Source organism: Rissa tridactyla, chromosome 1, assembly GCF_028500815.1.
Source record: "Rissa tridactyla isolate bRisTri1 chromosome 1, bRisTri1.patW.cur.20221130, whole genome shotgun sequence".
Taxonomy (NCBI): domain Eukaryota; kingdom Metazoa; phylum Chordata; class Aves; order Charadriiformes; family Laridae; genus Rissa; species Rissa tridactyla.
In genome coordinates, this window is record NC_071466.1 from 153,050,088 (window position 1) to 153,065,968 (window position 15,881).

The following is a 15,881-nucleotide window of genomic DNA, read 5'->3' on the forward strand; positions in this document are numbered from 1 at the left end:
CTTACTCTGCTCCCACAGCAACGCTCTGAGGACTGGGAGAAAAATCAAGTTTATTTTTCCATAACTGTAAAGTAAACAAGCTTGTTTTTCCTAGCTTCCATTTGTGTAGCTGAGAGGTCTCATTACTTTCACAAGTAATAGAAAAGTAAATCTCTGACTTGTCTATGAGGCATTCATATATATTCTGCCGCTCGGTGACCATGGATCCCTGATTATACAGGTGTCAGCAGCCAGCTAAAGCAGCAGTTCCTCCTAGCGATCACCTACACACATGGCAAACGCAAAGGTCCACCTTGTCAAGCATGTTGTCTCAAGCAAGCGGTCAGTAAGCTGTTTGTAGGAGGAATAGGATACGGACAGGTACATGCTGTAAATCTCCTCAAGGTGTTGCAGAAGAATATTAAGTGCAAGAGGGCAGTAGGGAAGAGGGGAAAAAAAAAATCTTTCATTTTGAGTATTCACATCTGTGAGGTGCAGCGGTCCTAAAAAAGCTTACAAACAGAGTTCCCGAGGCCCCACATGGAGGTGTGATTGGTACATTCAGCATTGCAACTTAACCACTACAAAGCTAAGGAAGAGAAGCCACAAGATGGAAGAGGGAGTCAAAAGTTTCACACCTGACACAACAGAAACCCCATTTATCCCCATATTGCTCCGGTAAAACTCAGCGTCCACGGTTTTCATCTCTCAGCACTACCAACAAAAGGTAGCCTTTGAGTGTATTTCCCCGAAATAGTCTGGTACAAATGGATATAGGTTTTTTCTCTGTGTAGGTTCTCCAAAGTGAAATAAGATCAGAGATGCTGCTGCCGTCTCACCAGGTTCAATACACACTTGGCATTCAATTTTCTGACAATGAGAATCCCCATCAAATTCATTCTGCCCCCCCCATCCAGAAAGACTCACCCTTTCTTGCCTGAACAACACCTATGCATGAGCTCCTTTACTGGTACATGAAAAGAGGTGCTATAAACAAAGCCACCATTCAGTCACAGCCAAAGACGAGACAGCAAAATCAGACTAAATTTAAATGTATTCCCAGCTTTACGGTAAGCAGACTATTTACTAAGACTTTTGTACCACCATGCCTTGCCACGGAATCCAAGACATTGGTCTGTTTATTTTACCAACATCACACACTTGAGCTGTGCACAACCCAACCCAAGCGGCTCCTTCCAGAGCTTGTCTACCCACCATGTCACAGAATCACAGAATCACAGAATGGTAGGGGTTGGAAGGGACCTCTGGAGATCATCTAGTCCAACCCCCCTGCCAGAGCAGGGTCACCTACAGCAGGTTGCACAGGAACGCATCCAGGCAGGTTTTTAATGTCTCCAGAGAAGCAGACTCCACCACCTCTCTGGGCAGCCTGTTCCAGTGATCTGCCACCCTCAAAGGAAAGAAGTTCCTCCTCATGTTGAGATGGAACTTCCAATGTTCAAGTTTGTGTCTGTTACCTCTTTCCCTGTCGCTGGGCACCGCTGAAAAAAGACTGGCCCCATCCTTCTGACACCCACCCTTTAAGTATTTATAAGCATTGATAAGATCCCCCCTCAGTTGTCTTTTTTGCAGACTAAAAAGACCCAAATCCCTCAGCCTTTCTTCATAAGAGAGGTGTTCCAGTCCCCTAATCATCTTGGTAGCCCTTGTCTGCTTTCTCTGGCACCCCCCAGCAGTGCCTTTTTTTTGTGGGAGAGCTGGATCCATCCTTTGCTGCATGGCCAGAGAGGTGGGAGTCCTGGAAGTGGGAACGGCCAGGGAAGGAAAGAGGAGACAGAGGAGGTGAAAGGGGTGATGGCCATGGAGGTGGGGTGTGGTTGAGGGTAGCTGAAGGGTTTGATAGGCAACCACCAGCCTGTTCTGGTCAGGGGAGATCAATGTGGTGTGGGTTTTTCCTACAACAGGCAGTAGGAGCAGTGGAAGGTACCCAGAGATCCTAAACTGGTGGCACCGAAAGGTCTGGGGCATTTGCTCACGAGTGCACGTGGACTCACGAGCATGGTGAAACTCCAGCTGGAGAAAAAGTGCTTATAGTCAGTCGGTCATGCGTCTGCTGGAAGAGACACTAAGGAGCTGTTGTCCTCCACCTGGTAGGGAAGGAGCTCTGGTGAGACAGTCCTTGTGCCAGCTGCAGAGCTCACCACTGTGGCTAGAGACGTGTTAGTGACATTAACAGGAGTGGAACGATACAGGCTTGCAAACACTTGCAAAGTTACTTTTAGCTGCCCTTTAAACCCTTGAACCACAGTTTAGAATAAACAACAACAAAAAAAGAAAACATACCGAGAGCATCCAACCATACAAGTTCAAAATGCTGTTTCAGTGGTTTTTGTGCTCCTTGGGAAGTGGACCTTAAGTAGGGTTTATGGTAGGGAGAGTTAATACAAGTGTATGATACAGTAAGCAAGTGTAGGCACCAGAATTGGGTTTCTCTCAAGTCCGATCTTCTCGGGCCAGTTCTCACTGATCTTCTTAACAATAGCATATATTACGCCACCCTCTTTCCTTTTTTTTTTTCGCCCCCCGCTATCATTCTTGTACAGAATAAAAAATAAAATGGCATTAGCTGCTCTAACAGCATGCAAAATGTCTTTCAGGAGCTCCTGCCGATCTCTGCTTGATTTCAGTAGAGTCTTTTCATGCACTGCTTCCCCAGGCTTCATCTCCATATTCTTCTTGTCTGCCCAAAGCCTGTCCTTCAAGCATTTGTACTCTGAAGGAGAAAGAAGCGATCTCCTTGTCAGGCAGAGCTCCATGAGTCCACAGAGTCTTGGTTTTGTATGCAGGCTGCATCTCCTTGCGCTTTAGTATCCTTGTTCCCCATGAAATAGTATGACTCTTGCATAGCGTCAACTGTATTTATAAGCACCCAAATTAGTCCCGTACTAGTAAGTTTTGTTCTCAACCACCTCTTAAAATAAAGGGAGACTGTGTTTTAAAGGCAGTTGCTCAAGCTCAACAACAGCAGAGTCTCTCGTAGATCTGGTAGCTTTTTGAAGAAATCTCATGTATCTTATTTCCATTTTTCAGCAGACCTTTCAATACAGGATATCTGGGACCAGAGGTTACGTGGTGGAATCTCCCCCATCAGTCCTTGAAAATGGTTGAAAATCCTGTTCTTTGAACCACGGCTCATTACTCAGCCCCCTTCTGTGGCTGTCTGCCTGGCAAATGCAGATACGACGGGCATTAGGAGATGGTCTAATGCTAGATTCCCTATAGCACAACCACAGGGAAATGCAAATAATGATCCAACACTGCAATATCTCTATCAGAAAAGCAAAGTATAACTGTATTAACACTTACTTCAAACCATGGCTGTAATGCGTCCTGATCTGTCAGCGTGACTTCTCTTCTTTCCGAAGTTGATATTTTGAAAAAAACAGCTCATTTTTACAATTTTCTTTATGTCTGAGTTTTTATGAAGCTGCTACATGTACATAGCTTCTGCTTCCTATTTACATTTTTCTATACCCCTATGAGCCTGCTGAATTCTCCAAAGAATATCAGATTTCAATGCACTTTGCACTGCTCTTCTCTTACCTCTAAAGACCAGACCATTCTTTGCAGCAAACTCCAGTTTGAAATGGTAATGTGAGCTTGCTGTGTAATTCCCCAACTCCTTTGCAGTGACAGCCGTAATGCCTTTTTATAATCTCTCATCTCTTACTGTGCCTCTGCAAATTTATTCCACGTTTCTGAGAGCAAGCAATTCCCTTTCCTCATATTTATGTGCATTATATCTCCGGGTTCCTTTATCTTGTATAAGTCATGTTTTCAAACCTAATATTGGCTCTTTGTTTCCAGCAGCTATAATAAACAAAATATATAACGAACAGTGTAAGACCAGGGCAAGTATATATATATCTGTGCCTAACTTGCTTAGACCTGCTCTCCCCCTGAAAGAGGCAACGTCATCTTCTTTACAGCCCTTTTAGCCTCTTCATCCTCAGCACCAGCAGGAAATTAAGGCCTTTCAGAACTCCCTCCTCAGTCCCTCTATATGCACATACATCGGATAAAAACGTAATTCTCCCTTTTCTGAAGGCTGAGATTCTTGTGTAAAATCACAGGGTTTTAGACACAGAGGACTGAAGGAAAACCTAAGGTCTCACAAGAAAGAAGATCCCAAAAGACAGAAGCACTGCTGTTCCATCCCACACCCCCAGCTGCCTGTAATGCCATCCTTTCCATCAGTCAGATCCCCCTGCAGCACATTAGTTTATATAGGGAAAAGCTGATCCCTTCAGAGACTTACCATAACTCCATGGACTGAAGAAGACCAACATGGGAACATGCAGGGCTAGTGCAGAGGCTGGATCCAGCTGCGAGCCAGATTGCTCTTTTTTTTTGGGGGGGGGGGACACAAACAGCAGCTATGAATATAGGTTTATAATTGCACATTCAGATCCTCATTGCTTAATTATTGCCATGCAGTAAGACACACGACAGGCACCTGTGGCACATTATTATAAAGCAATAGTATGAATGTTATGGAAGTCACCAGTGTCTGAGAGAAGTTCAGTCCTTGACTTGTGCCGATGGAGAATGCGCTTTTCTTAAGAACGAAGTCACAGGTTTATATATCTTACACACTCTCATGTGGACCACTTATAATACCTAAGAAACCACACCACAGTGTCACAGGAAGGTCTATTTAAGAGGCCTGTAGAACATCTTGACTTTTGGACCATTTGTGGTTCCTGCCCCTTGAGGTAGGGAGGCAGTATCTCAAGCACTGCTTTTCCCAAACCTTTATCTCAAAAAACCCCACTCATTCTATATGGCATGGCAGGTCTGATATATAATTTATCTATGCAACAGTAGACATTAATGTAATTATTTGAAATATAGATATTATGGCTGGGTGCAAGATCAAACTTCCTAAAAGCACTTTCCATCAAGTATTCCGTGAATGATATTTAAGATTGCACACAATATTCTAAATCTGAACTCTTACCAAGTTGAATGGTTGAACTAGCAGTTAAGCTCTTACTCTTAAAATATTTAATTAAGTCTCATATATAGCTTGGTGAGACATTAATTATTTCACTGTCTTGGAACTAATCCATAAGTCTAAGGAGCTCACAGGTATATTTGGTAATACAGCTCCTATAAATTCCAAAGGACAAAGTGGAATGAATAATTTTATTTTCCCATTAACGTGTTAGATATGCCTTACATACAGCATCAAATCTGGGTGAACAGAGAACTAGAAGTAGAAATGCCCAGAACACATCACTAAAAGTTCAAAGTCCACTGTACAGTTGTACAAGTGTAGTCAAAATTTGTACAGTAACTTGATGTCTGTGATGCAGCCACTCATTGGGAATCTGTCTATAATTTCCAAACTGATATATTCAGTAAGTCCCATCTGTGTAATTAAAACCACTGACACAGTTTCATACTGTTATTACAAGTATACAGCCAGATCCCTTTCCATGCCAGCATCCAGTATGAAATCCATCTTTTTTCCTGCAGTTTCGTATGTCTGATGTAATTTCGCACACAAATCCTGCTTGCGCTCAGCTCCCAGAATGTCTCCCCGCTGCTGCCTTCCTAGGGTGAACTTTGGTCTAAATCCTTCTGATCATTACCAATCCTGATCCAGAGTTTTTTCCAAGTTATAGGGCGCATCTCTAGTCTTTCACAGTGGTTTCCAATCACAAACCGTAAAAGAGTGGGCCGAAGCAAAAAATTCCATTGCAGGAGTGCAGTGTTCTGATTCTTATTTGTATATACCAGAGCATTCTCATTTTCTTTTCATAATTACTCAATGGCCTATCTTCTGTGGTTTACTGCCTGCTGGGTAATGGCTCCTCTCTAATCAATTTTAGATTATTTTTCTCCATATTTATTCGTCTCTTCCTTTACAGCCCTTTTAAACCAAAATCAATTTCACTTTTGCCTCAAATAGCCACGCTGGTTGTGCAAGGATAGATTCTTGAAATCCATTCCTGGAATCCAAATTAGAGTTCGCACCATATTAATCCTGGTCTTAAACAGAGAAGCACACGCGCATTCAGCTCTCCTGAGCTCCTGGCCAAGGCACATTGTAACTACCCGCAATTTAGCTGACAACTGCTACACGTGCACAGAGATCCCAAACAACTCTCGAGCTCAGCTTTGTGTTTTCAGCATCCTAAGTCTGCATTCAACATCCAACATAAGCCCATCCCTGGGTGCTCTTCCAGTACTAACAGCAGCTCTGTACCCAGTCAGCACGTACAGCGCCACGCAAAGCACTCTTCTGTGGCAGCATTTTACGATGCCCAAAACACACTTATTCATAGAATCATAGAATCATAGAATGGTATGAGTTGGAAGGGACCTTAAAGGTGACCAAGTTCCAGCCCCCCTGCCATGGGCAGGGACACCTCCCACTAGCCCAGGCTGCTCAAAGCCCCATCCAGCCTGGCCTTGAACACTTCCAGGGATGGGGCATCCACAACTTCCCTGGGCAACCTGTTCCAGTGCCTCACCACCCTCACAGTAAAGAATTTCTTCCTGATATCTAATCTAAATCTCTCCCCTTTCAGTTTAAAACCGTTACCCCTCATCCTGTCGCTCCACTTCCTGATAAAGAGTTCCTCCCCATCTTTCCTGTAGGTACTGGAAGGCCGCTATAAGGTCTCCTTGGAGCCTTCTCTTCTCCAGGCTGAACAACCCCAGCTCTCTCAGCCTGTCCTCATAGCATAGGTTCTCCAGCCCTCTGATCATCTCCATGGCCCTCTGCTGGACCCGTTCGAACAGGTCCATGTCCTTCTTGTGGTGAGGACTCCAGAGCTGGATGCAGTACTCCAGGTGGGGTCTCACCAGGGCAGAGTAGAGGGGTAGAATCATCTCCCTCAACCTGCTGGCCATGCTTCTTTTGATGCAGCCCAGGATGCAGTTGGCTTTCCTGCCTTTGCATTGCACCAAACAAGAGCTACACATGGCTTCGTGGTGGCTGGCACTTACTCTGCAGAAAGCAAGCAGGGAAAGAACAATGTCCTAATGTCCTTTACTGCTGCACATCCTTAATTAAGATCCTGATTCGCAGTCATCTGCCATCAGCTTGCTGACTATCCTCTGCGCTCTGCTACAACCATACAGCAGACTGGATCTCTCTGGACATATAGGTGTCTTTGCCGTGTGACTGTATGGCATTGGTGTCATGACCCATCCTACTGCCCTTCATCCCCAAAGTTATATGGGTCACCTGCAGTACAGCACAAAAGAGTGGGTCCCGGGAGGGAGGAGAGGGCGTCTGGCCTGTGGCGGAACAGAGCAAGAGAAGGAGGGGTGAATGCACACATATGCTGCTGGATGGAAGAGGAACTTACACGGAAAGGCAGGAGCAAACCTGAGCCTGCCATGCTCCGTTGCCTGATGCGTTACAGTGACACCGCGAAGCCACATGCTTTCCTAGGAGATGTCTTCTACCAAAGGTCCTGAGTCCAACATCTGTCACCACAACGCCTGACATGAAGAGAAGCTGCACAAGAGATGAGCAAAACAAAAGGGAAGGGGTTGGCATGGAGGCATGAACATGCCCACAGTGCTGCTCGTGCCTTCTGGAGGAGCTACGTGCATGCGTGACTGTGTCCATTGCCGAAGCCCAGGGAAGGGTGGGCTGTTGTAGAGCGATTCCTATCTGTGTTAGGGCATCAACCATCTCACGCTCCCTCGCCTCACTCCACAGTGCCTGTATCCATCCAGCTGTGATGCTTCACAGTATGAGGACACTCAGGCCAGGTGGAAAGCTGTGCCAAGAGGAGATGTTTTGTAGCAGCCAGTGACAGCTGGGGAGACTCTGGAGTACGGTAAAGTGCTGCAGAGCACATGTGGACCTTGGGAGACCTCAGGGAGTCACTGCTTACAGAAACCATCACTGTGCACAGAAACCAAAAGGATATAGAGAGTTTGGGAACACCTGCAGAAGAGGAACTGTAAGCAAGGTCTTCTCCTTGAGCAAAGGCTACCACGATAGCTCACAGACCATAATGGTGAGGCCAAGAGACAGTAGTAAGGAAATATACCTGGCAGAAGAGCATATGTGGTGTCTTCACAGGAGCTCTGGAGTTCAGTAGTGTTATCCTTTCTTCCCTCACAAGTCCATGAGGAGGAGAAGGGACCATAACACACCCATCTGCAGCAGCACCTCCTGCATGTGCAACCATCGCTGTGTTGCAGAGAGGTTCCTCTGTTATTCACTGCCAGGGCCCATTCCTCCTCCTGGAAGCACAATGAGAGGAGGGGTTGTGAGTGCCCCATGGCCCCACAACATGGGCAGGTTTTTGTGCCAACATGAAAAGTCAAATTTGTCCTAAAAAACAAACAGAAAAATTATTAAGGACTAATTCACACCCAAGGCAGCACTTCCCAAACACAATGTGTCTCAACTCTTACCTTTTGGTATTTATGACCCTTTCGATACAAGGTAGTAGATATACACTGGTGCAGTCTCTAACTTACCTACGGACTCTCAGTGGTGGGGCATGTAGATGAAGTGGGAGGAAAACCTGAAAATCTGCGTTGTAGATCCTAATGATTAGGAGCTTCTGGATGTCTCGGTGCTGGAGTTCCTTCCAAATGAAAGCCACTTTCTTCTCTGCAGTAGGGAAGTTAAAAGAAAGAACCAGCAGGTGAGGGAAAACAACACTGCTGTAATGAAAGATGAAAGAGAGTCTAGACACCAAAGCCAATACAGAGAGAAATAAGGCAGATTTCAGATAAAGGATAGGCAAAGAGAGAGAGACAGGGAAGAAAGCCAAATCTTCAGAAGTCTGAAAAAGATAGTAGCAGAAATATTTTTTATGTGTATGCAGGTAAATCCTGGTTTTTTCCTCTCTCAGCAATTTAGTGTAATAAATTAGAGGAAATGGCTGCTGATGTTTAAAAGTGCAGATATTTAATATCCCCGGTTCTTTTTCCTGCCTAGGCATAAAGCTGTCTGCATCTTGAGACAATGACGAGGTGAACTGGTTTAAAGGTGAGGAAAGATTTAATGCTGACTTTCCATCTAAGCGCATTACCTACCACCAGACCAGCCTGACAGCCCGTAAAACCCGAGAGCTCCTTTTGGGACTCCAATTTCTCCCATTTGTGTGAGGGAGCAGAATCAGCTCAAAAGTGTCCTTAGAGGCTGCAGTGCATTAGTAGGGGTGGAGGGGTGACACTACAAGAATACTGTGGGTGCGCGGGGATCCCCCAAACTTGCCCTGAGAGCAGCCAGTCCTAAGGAAAATCCCTGTCATCCATTCCAAGCAGGGGCAATGTCAGAGTCCCCGGCTGACTGAGACGATGTCTCCCTGTGATGGTGTTTCCCAAACCTTTTAAACTCACCTCTCCACTCACCTTTTTTTTTCTTCATCTGTCTTTATGCGATCTCCTTAAGCGTTCACACCATGACTAGACTTTCAAGATACAATTCCATGTAGTTTGGATATGTCCCTTATCATGACTAAATCAGGATCATTTAATTTTATTACTCAAGTTTTATAGATAATTTTTTTTTTTGTAATGAAACTTTAAAAATAATCTGTGGGAAGAATGCTTTGCAGAAGAGAAAAGCATAAGGAAAAACTCTGTTCTTAGAAGTATGATGCAGTAATAAATTTGTGTGTATAAAACTGGAGAGCTCTCTCTCTAAGGGGCTGTTCTGTGCTTGTTCAGAGAGTATCTTTGGAGGCAGCCAGCAGGTTTTCATTAAAAAAGAAGTATGATGTGAGGAGATAATCCCAGGTTAGTGGTGCTCAGGTGGGTGCCTGTTTGTTTAAGCATCTTTTCATGTTATAGCTCCTTGGAGAGGAAGAGGGGTCATATTTAAGAATAAGAACAACTATTTGAGTGTAATGCCCAGTATGAGAAAAAATCCTGTACAAAAGCTTTAGATCTGACTTCTCTGTAGGATTTCTTTTTTGAGGGGCTGGATGTCATCTTACAGCTGAGGAAAGAAAAAGAAGAATAGAACAGAATGAAAAAAAAGAGGAGGATTGGAAATTAGAGAGGGAAATTGTGTAGATGTGGGAGGAAAAAAATAACAGGAAAAAAAAAGAAACTTATTTTAAATAGGAAAATAACAAAAAATGGAGGGAGGCAGAAAAATGGGTAAATGAGGATAAAAGGAAAATCAGCTTCCCAGGATGAGGAAAGAGGTGGCCAATATCTTTATGAGGCCACTCCATCGCCATCAAATGTCTTGGAGATTGGGGAGGTTCCTGGTGACTGGAAAAAGACAAGTGTCACGCTCATCTTCAAGAAAAGCAGGAAAGACGATCCAGGGACAGGCAGCTCAGTCAGCCAACCTCTGTGCCTGGGAAAGGCTGCGAAGCAAATCCCAGCACATGAATAATAAGGTAGTTAGAAACAGCCAGCATGGACTTACCAAAGCCTGACCGTGTCTATGATTGCTGCCTATGATGACTTTGTTTGAAATCACAGCAAAACTGGTGAGATATGGCCTTGATAAGCAGACTGTAAGTTGAATGGAAAAATGTCTGGGCCACTGGGCTCAAAGGAGAAAGATACCTAGTCCAAAATCGAGCTGCTGATCAGTTACTAGGGGTACCACAGTCCCTGCAGGAGGGCAGGGCTGCCGTTCAGAGAGACCTGTGCAGGCTGGAGAAAGGGGCCATCAGGAACCACATGAAGGTCAGCATGAAGTTCAAAAGGAAATGCAGGTCCCACATCTGGACAGGAATAACCCCGTGCCCCAGCACAGCCTGGGGCGGACTGGCTGGGAAGTGGCTCTGCAGAAAAGGCCCTGGGGGTCCTGGTGGACAAACTGACCATGAGCCAGCAGTGCGTCCTTGCAGCAAAGGTGGCCAACAGACTCCTGGGCTGCATTAGGAAGAGCCCTGCCAGCAGGTGTGATCCTTCGCTTCTGTATGATACCTGTGGGACTACATTTGTGTACTGTGTGCAGTTTTGGTGTCCCCATTGCAAGAAAAACAGCCAGTCCAAGCCAAAACAAGCAAGTCCAATGCAGAGCTACCAAGATGGTCAGGGGGCTAGAGCTCCTGTGGCATAAGGAGAGGCTGAGCGAGCCATGTCTGTGCAGCCTGAAGAAGAGAAGGCTCAGGGGTGATTTTGGTTTGGGCTGCAACTACCTGGTCAGAGGATCTAGAGAATCTAGAGCCAGACTCTTCTCAGAGGTGCATGGTGACAAGACAAGAGGCAGTGGACAAAGTTGTGACATGGGAAGTTCTGTTTAGATGTAAGGAAGAAAAATACCACCATGAGGGTGTCAGATACTGGAGGAGGTTTCCCAGAGAAGTTGGAGACTCTCCAGCCTGACCAAGTTGGACCTGCCCTTCTAGTTTGTAGGTGAACAGAGGCATTTCAAAATGGAAGTGGCAGATGACAGAAAGAGGCACTAAAAAGACAAGTGTAGAATGAAGGAACAACAGAATATAGACAAGGAGAAGAGAGATGGAAAAAACAAATACACAAAAAAGGCCTGGTGGAAAATGCCAGAAGGTAGCACAGATAGATACCCAAAAATGGACATAGTGACATTTCAGAGCAAAGAAGCAGGAGGAAAGTTCCCTGGAAAAGACTGACAGCAAGTGAAGGGTCTCTGTTACTCTGCAGACCTTCATAAAAGGAAAATGAGGGTAAGAAAAGCAGCCTAAAGCAAAAACCTAGATTTGCAGACGCCAGAATGTGGATCAGAACAAATAGAAAATAAAACTAAGTTGTTTGGTCCTCTTTCTTTCTTCTAGAAACGTAGAAACTTCTGCCAGCTGAAACGCAAACAGCAAGCACCTCCATGAAAGCACAACTAATGAAGCTGGGTTTCCCATTCAGTCACATAATTCCCATTCCTTTCCCTTCCCATATGTTCCTTCTAACCCCTTCATACCTCCTAATGTCCCTTACAGCACCTTTTGCTCCCTCCTCTTTCATGCTATTCTTCTAGCCCTTCCTCCTCTCCTCTCCTCTCCTCTCCTCTCCTCTCCTCTCCTCTCCTCTCCTCTCCTCTCCTCTCCTCTCCTCTCCTCTCCTCTCCTCTCCTCTCCTCTCCCTCTCCTCTCCCTCTCCTCTCCCCTCCTTTCTGCTGGGGGTGGTTTGAGCTGGGCCGTACAGTTAATGTATCGGTGGCTAATGACTAGTAGCAAAACGTAAGCCTTTCGCTCAGTGGTGGCGCTCGTCTGGACCTATCAGAAGTACTATCATTATATCACCCAGTGACCCAGCCACCAAAAACTGCAGCAACTTCATGTCCTCTGCACCACCCTCCCCCAGTCAAATCTGATTAAACTGGTAAACGAGTTGACAAATGGCGAGGGACTAGCTGGTAAAGTGACAGCAAACACAGACAGATGAAAATGCTGTGCTTGGACAAGCTTTGTTTCCTTTGGAAACCAGACTTCAACCCACTCTACGTTGAATGCTCTTCCTTCCCTCTGAGAAATTCTCATTTAGGCAGGGTCTGGTGGACCATGCAGGATTCCCAGTGCCCAGCTTCATGTTTTACCCAGGACATCACACCGTTTCCCAGTAAAGCCACGCAGCCCTCCAGATGTGCGCACAGCACCCAGTGCACAACCAAGCCACCCCATCTGGTTTGCAGGTCACGCTTGTCCCCATTAACATCCCTCCTACCAGAGTCGGGTTATACAAACGCCATCCAGTACATGGCACTCTTCTTTTGTGCCTTAAAAGTAACAATCTTCAAAAGGTCTTGGCTCTTGCTTTCTTAAGAGGATCTAGGTTTTTGTTCCTGTGCCCGGCAGATTTTTGGCCTCTGAGTTGCTGAGTGCCAAGCGTTGGCCCTCATGCCCCCAAGTGCATCATATGCCACCCAGTGCTAGTTTTGCCCAGATGAGTTCTGGATAACTAGAGAGTAAAATACTATTGTAAAATATTGGGCCTCCACACGTGGTTAATAAATAATGTTTTATAGGGTGATTTTTTTACTGTATATTGGAAAAGCACCATATATTTATAATAGCAATGTTTCTGAGAAAGGTTAAATGTGTCACTGCTAAAGAAAATGTATTACAAACCTGATATTGCCGGAAGGGCAAGTGGTCTTTTCCAAGAAGCCAAAAACAAACTAAGGTCTTGAAAAATGACAGGCAGGAGCAAGGCGCTCACAGCTTTGTCCCTAGGTGGCACAAATCAATTCGAAGAGAAACGGAATTACTGTTTCAGATGCGGATGCACAACAGCAGGCTGGGTTGGCCAGTTCTCAGACCACGGCAGCAGCGGTAGCAGCTCTGCCTACATATGCCTAGGCCAAGCTCTTCAGCTAAATGGCAAGATGGAAGACTGCGTTGCCACTAGTTAGGCAGGCCCCTTTCTTGCGTGTTTCAGAATTATGGTTCCATTAGGATTAAAAAAATTGTAACCAAGTCTTCAAACACAATACTCAAACACCTTATTCACCACTTTGCTACCAAGAACGAAGTCAAAGCTGATGCTGTAAAGCAATTTAATAGCACTTTAAAATCTGGGATGCAGAAGTATTTTACAACCCACAACACTTCTTGCTACATGGATGTGTTAGCAGTGTTTACGTACCAGAGCTAACTGCAGCTCTCACAGACATCTGTACAGCAGCCTTGAAGGCGTGACTACCTCGTACTCCCGAAAGGCTTGGGAAACTATTTAAGGGAAGTTGGATGTTTTGGGTTTGTATTCTTTTTAAATAAAAAAAATTGTAAAAACGAGGTGCTTTGTCTTTTTAAGAAAAGGAACCATCGAGTTAGTTTGTGGATGGTTATTCACTGATGACATTTTCACAGTGACTGAAAGCATGGACCCGTCACACAGAATCACTTATCAAACAAAAGACTACAAAGGTGTGGTAATTCGTGGCTATTTTTACCCTGAAGAAGTACAAAGTGCTCATGTCAAACAGCAAGTTTGCTGGACTGGAAGATTTGTACCTCGAGAAATAGAAAGGGGATAAGGCAGTGGTTATTGCTGAGTTGATTGGAATGGCTTCCTAAATCCCACACACGGGAGGATATTTCCCACGTCTGCAACACTTGGATGCAATGCTTTCCAGAACGAATATGTAACAGGGAGGTTTCCATCACTCTTCCCAGCAAAGTCAGCACCTGGGTATTCCAACAAAATCCAAATCTGTCTTTCCAATACAGTTAGTAACACCCTTGGACCTCTTGGGAAGCAAGTGTAATGGAAACACACCAGCCCTATGACTGAAAAACACAGTTTTTCAAAATCTGTTATATGGGTAAGAAATAACCATAGCTTTTGTTTAGTCCTCCAGGGATTACTTCTCCAAAGTTTAACATGTCAGTCCATAACTTCTGAGCTCATCATCTGATGGATGATGTGCTTGGAGTGAAAGTAACCTGAAAGCTTTGTATAGCACTTGGGCATTTTTCATCACATATCATCTAATGGGCACCACTGCATTGAAAAACCTTTTATATTCCTTTTTCTGCAGATGTTTCCAAAGGAGTCAACTTTTTGAAGCCCTCAACAGGCACTGCAGAATACTAGTGTTTGAGGGGCCATCTGCATTGCTGTTGTGTTGCATACTTATCCAGGACAAAAAAGCCAACTAATTTGTTTCCACTTCTTATGACTATTCACATTATATTCCTGTGAGTAAACATCCTACTGGCACCACTTCATTGCAATAATTTCAGATCAGAACCGAGATATTTAATTTTTATTTTGGCAAGGTGATGATTGAACTGTATCCCCACAAACCTCTGCAGAAATCTGAAAAAACACTTCAGACCAACAAGAATTGAGATGGTGAAAATTATGGGGATCCTAAACAATTGTGTAGCCTGGATGCATCCTTAGTACATGGGATTCTCTATGACCTATGGAAGAAGGGCTATTGTCCTTTGAAAAACTGCAGTTTGGGGAGCAGGAGAAGTAGAGACTACTAACTGATATATTAAAATGGCCGTATAAAATACTGCCAAAAGTATTTTATGTTACACCTCCAAAACTGTTTTCAACAATGGGGTGAACCTGCTATATGGAGGATTTCAAGAAGTCTTACAAGAAGTGCATCTTACCACAATACACAGGATACTTCTAAGTCTCTCAGAAGAAAAGTTGTGAAACATCTAGTCTGCTGTAGATGAAAAACTTAGAAGAAGCTGGGAAGAAAGACAAAGAGCTCTCCTGAGGGTGAAAGAGATGGTTAAAGATGGCTTTTCTCACTGTCGGTCTAAAGAGTGTACTAAATCTAAAGCAGATCTGTTCCAAATAACTCCCACACAGACCTGGAGACAGAAAAAAACCTATTCATTGAGGTGCCAGTAATCAAAAAGACAGCAAAATTTAACTTTAGTCCAGTATACCTCCCATTATTTCACCAGCTGTTTTAAGACAATAACTTTTATTACTCATGCTTTTTATGAGGGTCTTTTTCTTTAGCATCCTTGTCAAAAGCATGTTTTCTTTTAAGATGCTGAAGGCTGTTTTTGAAATGGCTGCTACTAAATTGTCTAAGGCAGAACAGAATATAGCTTGCTTCTGTCGGGGGGGGGGCTCCCTTTAAGAGGGTCATATTTCTCTTAATGCAGCTGGACAGGCTTTCTTTCAGCAGGAGTAGACCTTAAAAAGTGTTTGTTGCTATATCATCTCATTTTATACTCAGAGATTGCTTTTCAGAAGATATAAACCAGTAGGCAATGTAGAAGGTAAAGTCTAAAAATCTGGAGTGTAAAAGCATTTAATGCCAATACTGGATATTTGCAAGGTTTGCTGTTAGCATCCTCAAAAGCTTCTGGAAGGAACAGACTGGTGCATGTTGTATTCCCATGAACAGAGACTCTTCCACTCCAAAAAATGTTACATCAAGGGAACAGGTATGATACAGATTGCAGAAGCGGACATTAGCAAAGACTGTGATGTGTTTCCAAGCAATGTTATCAATGCGTTGCATAGTAAGATCT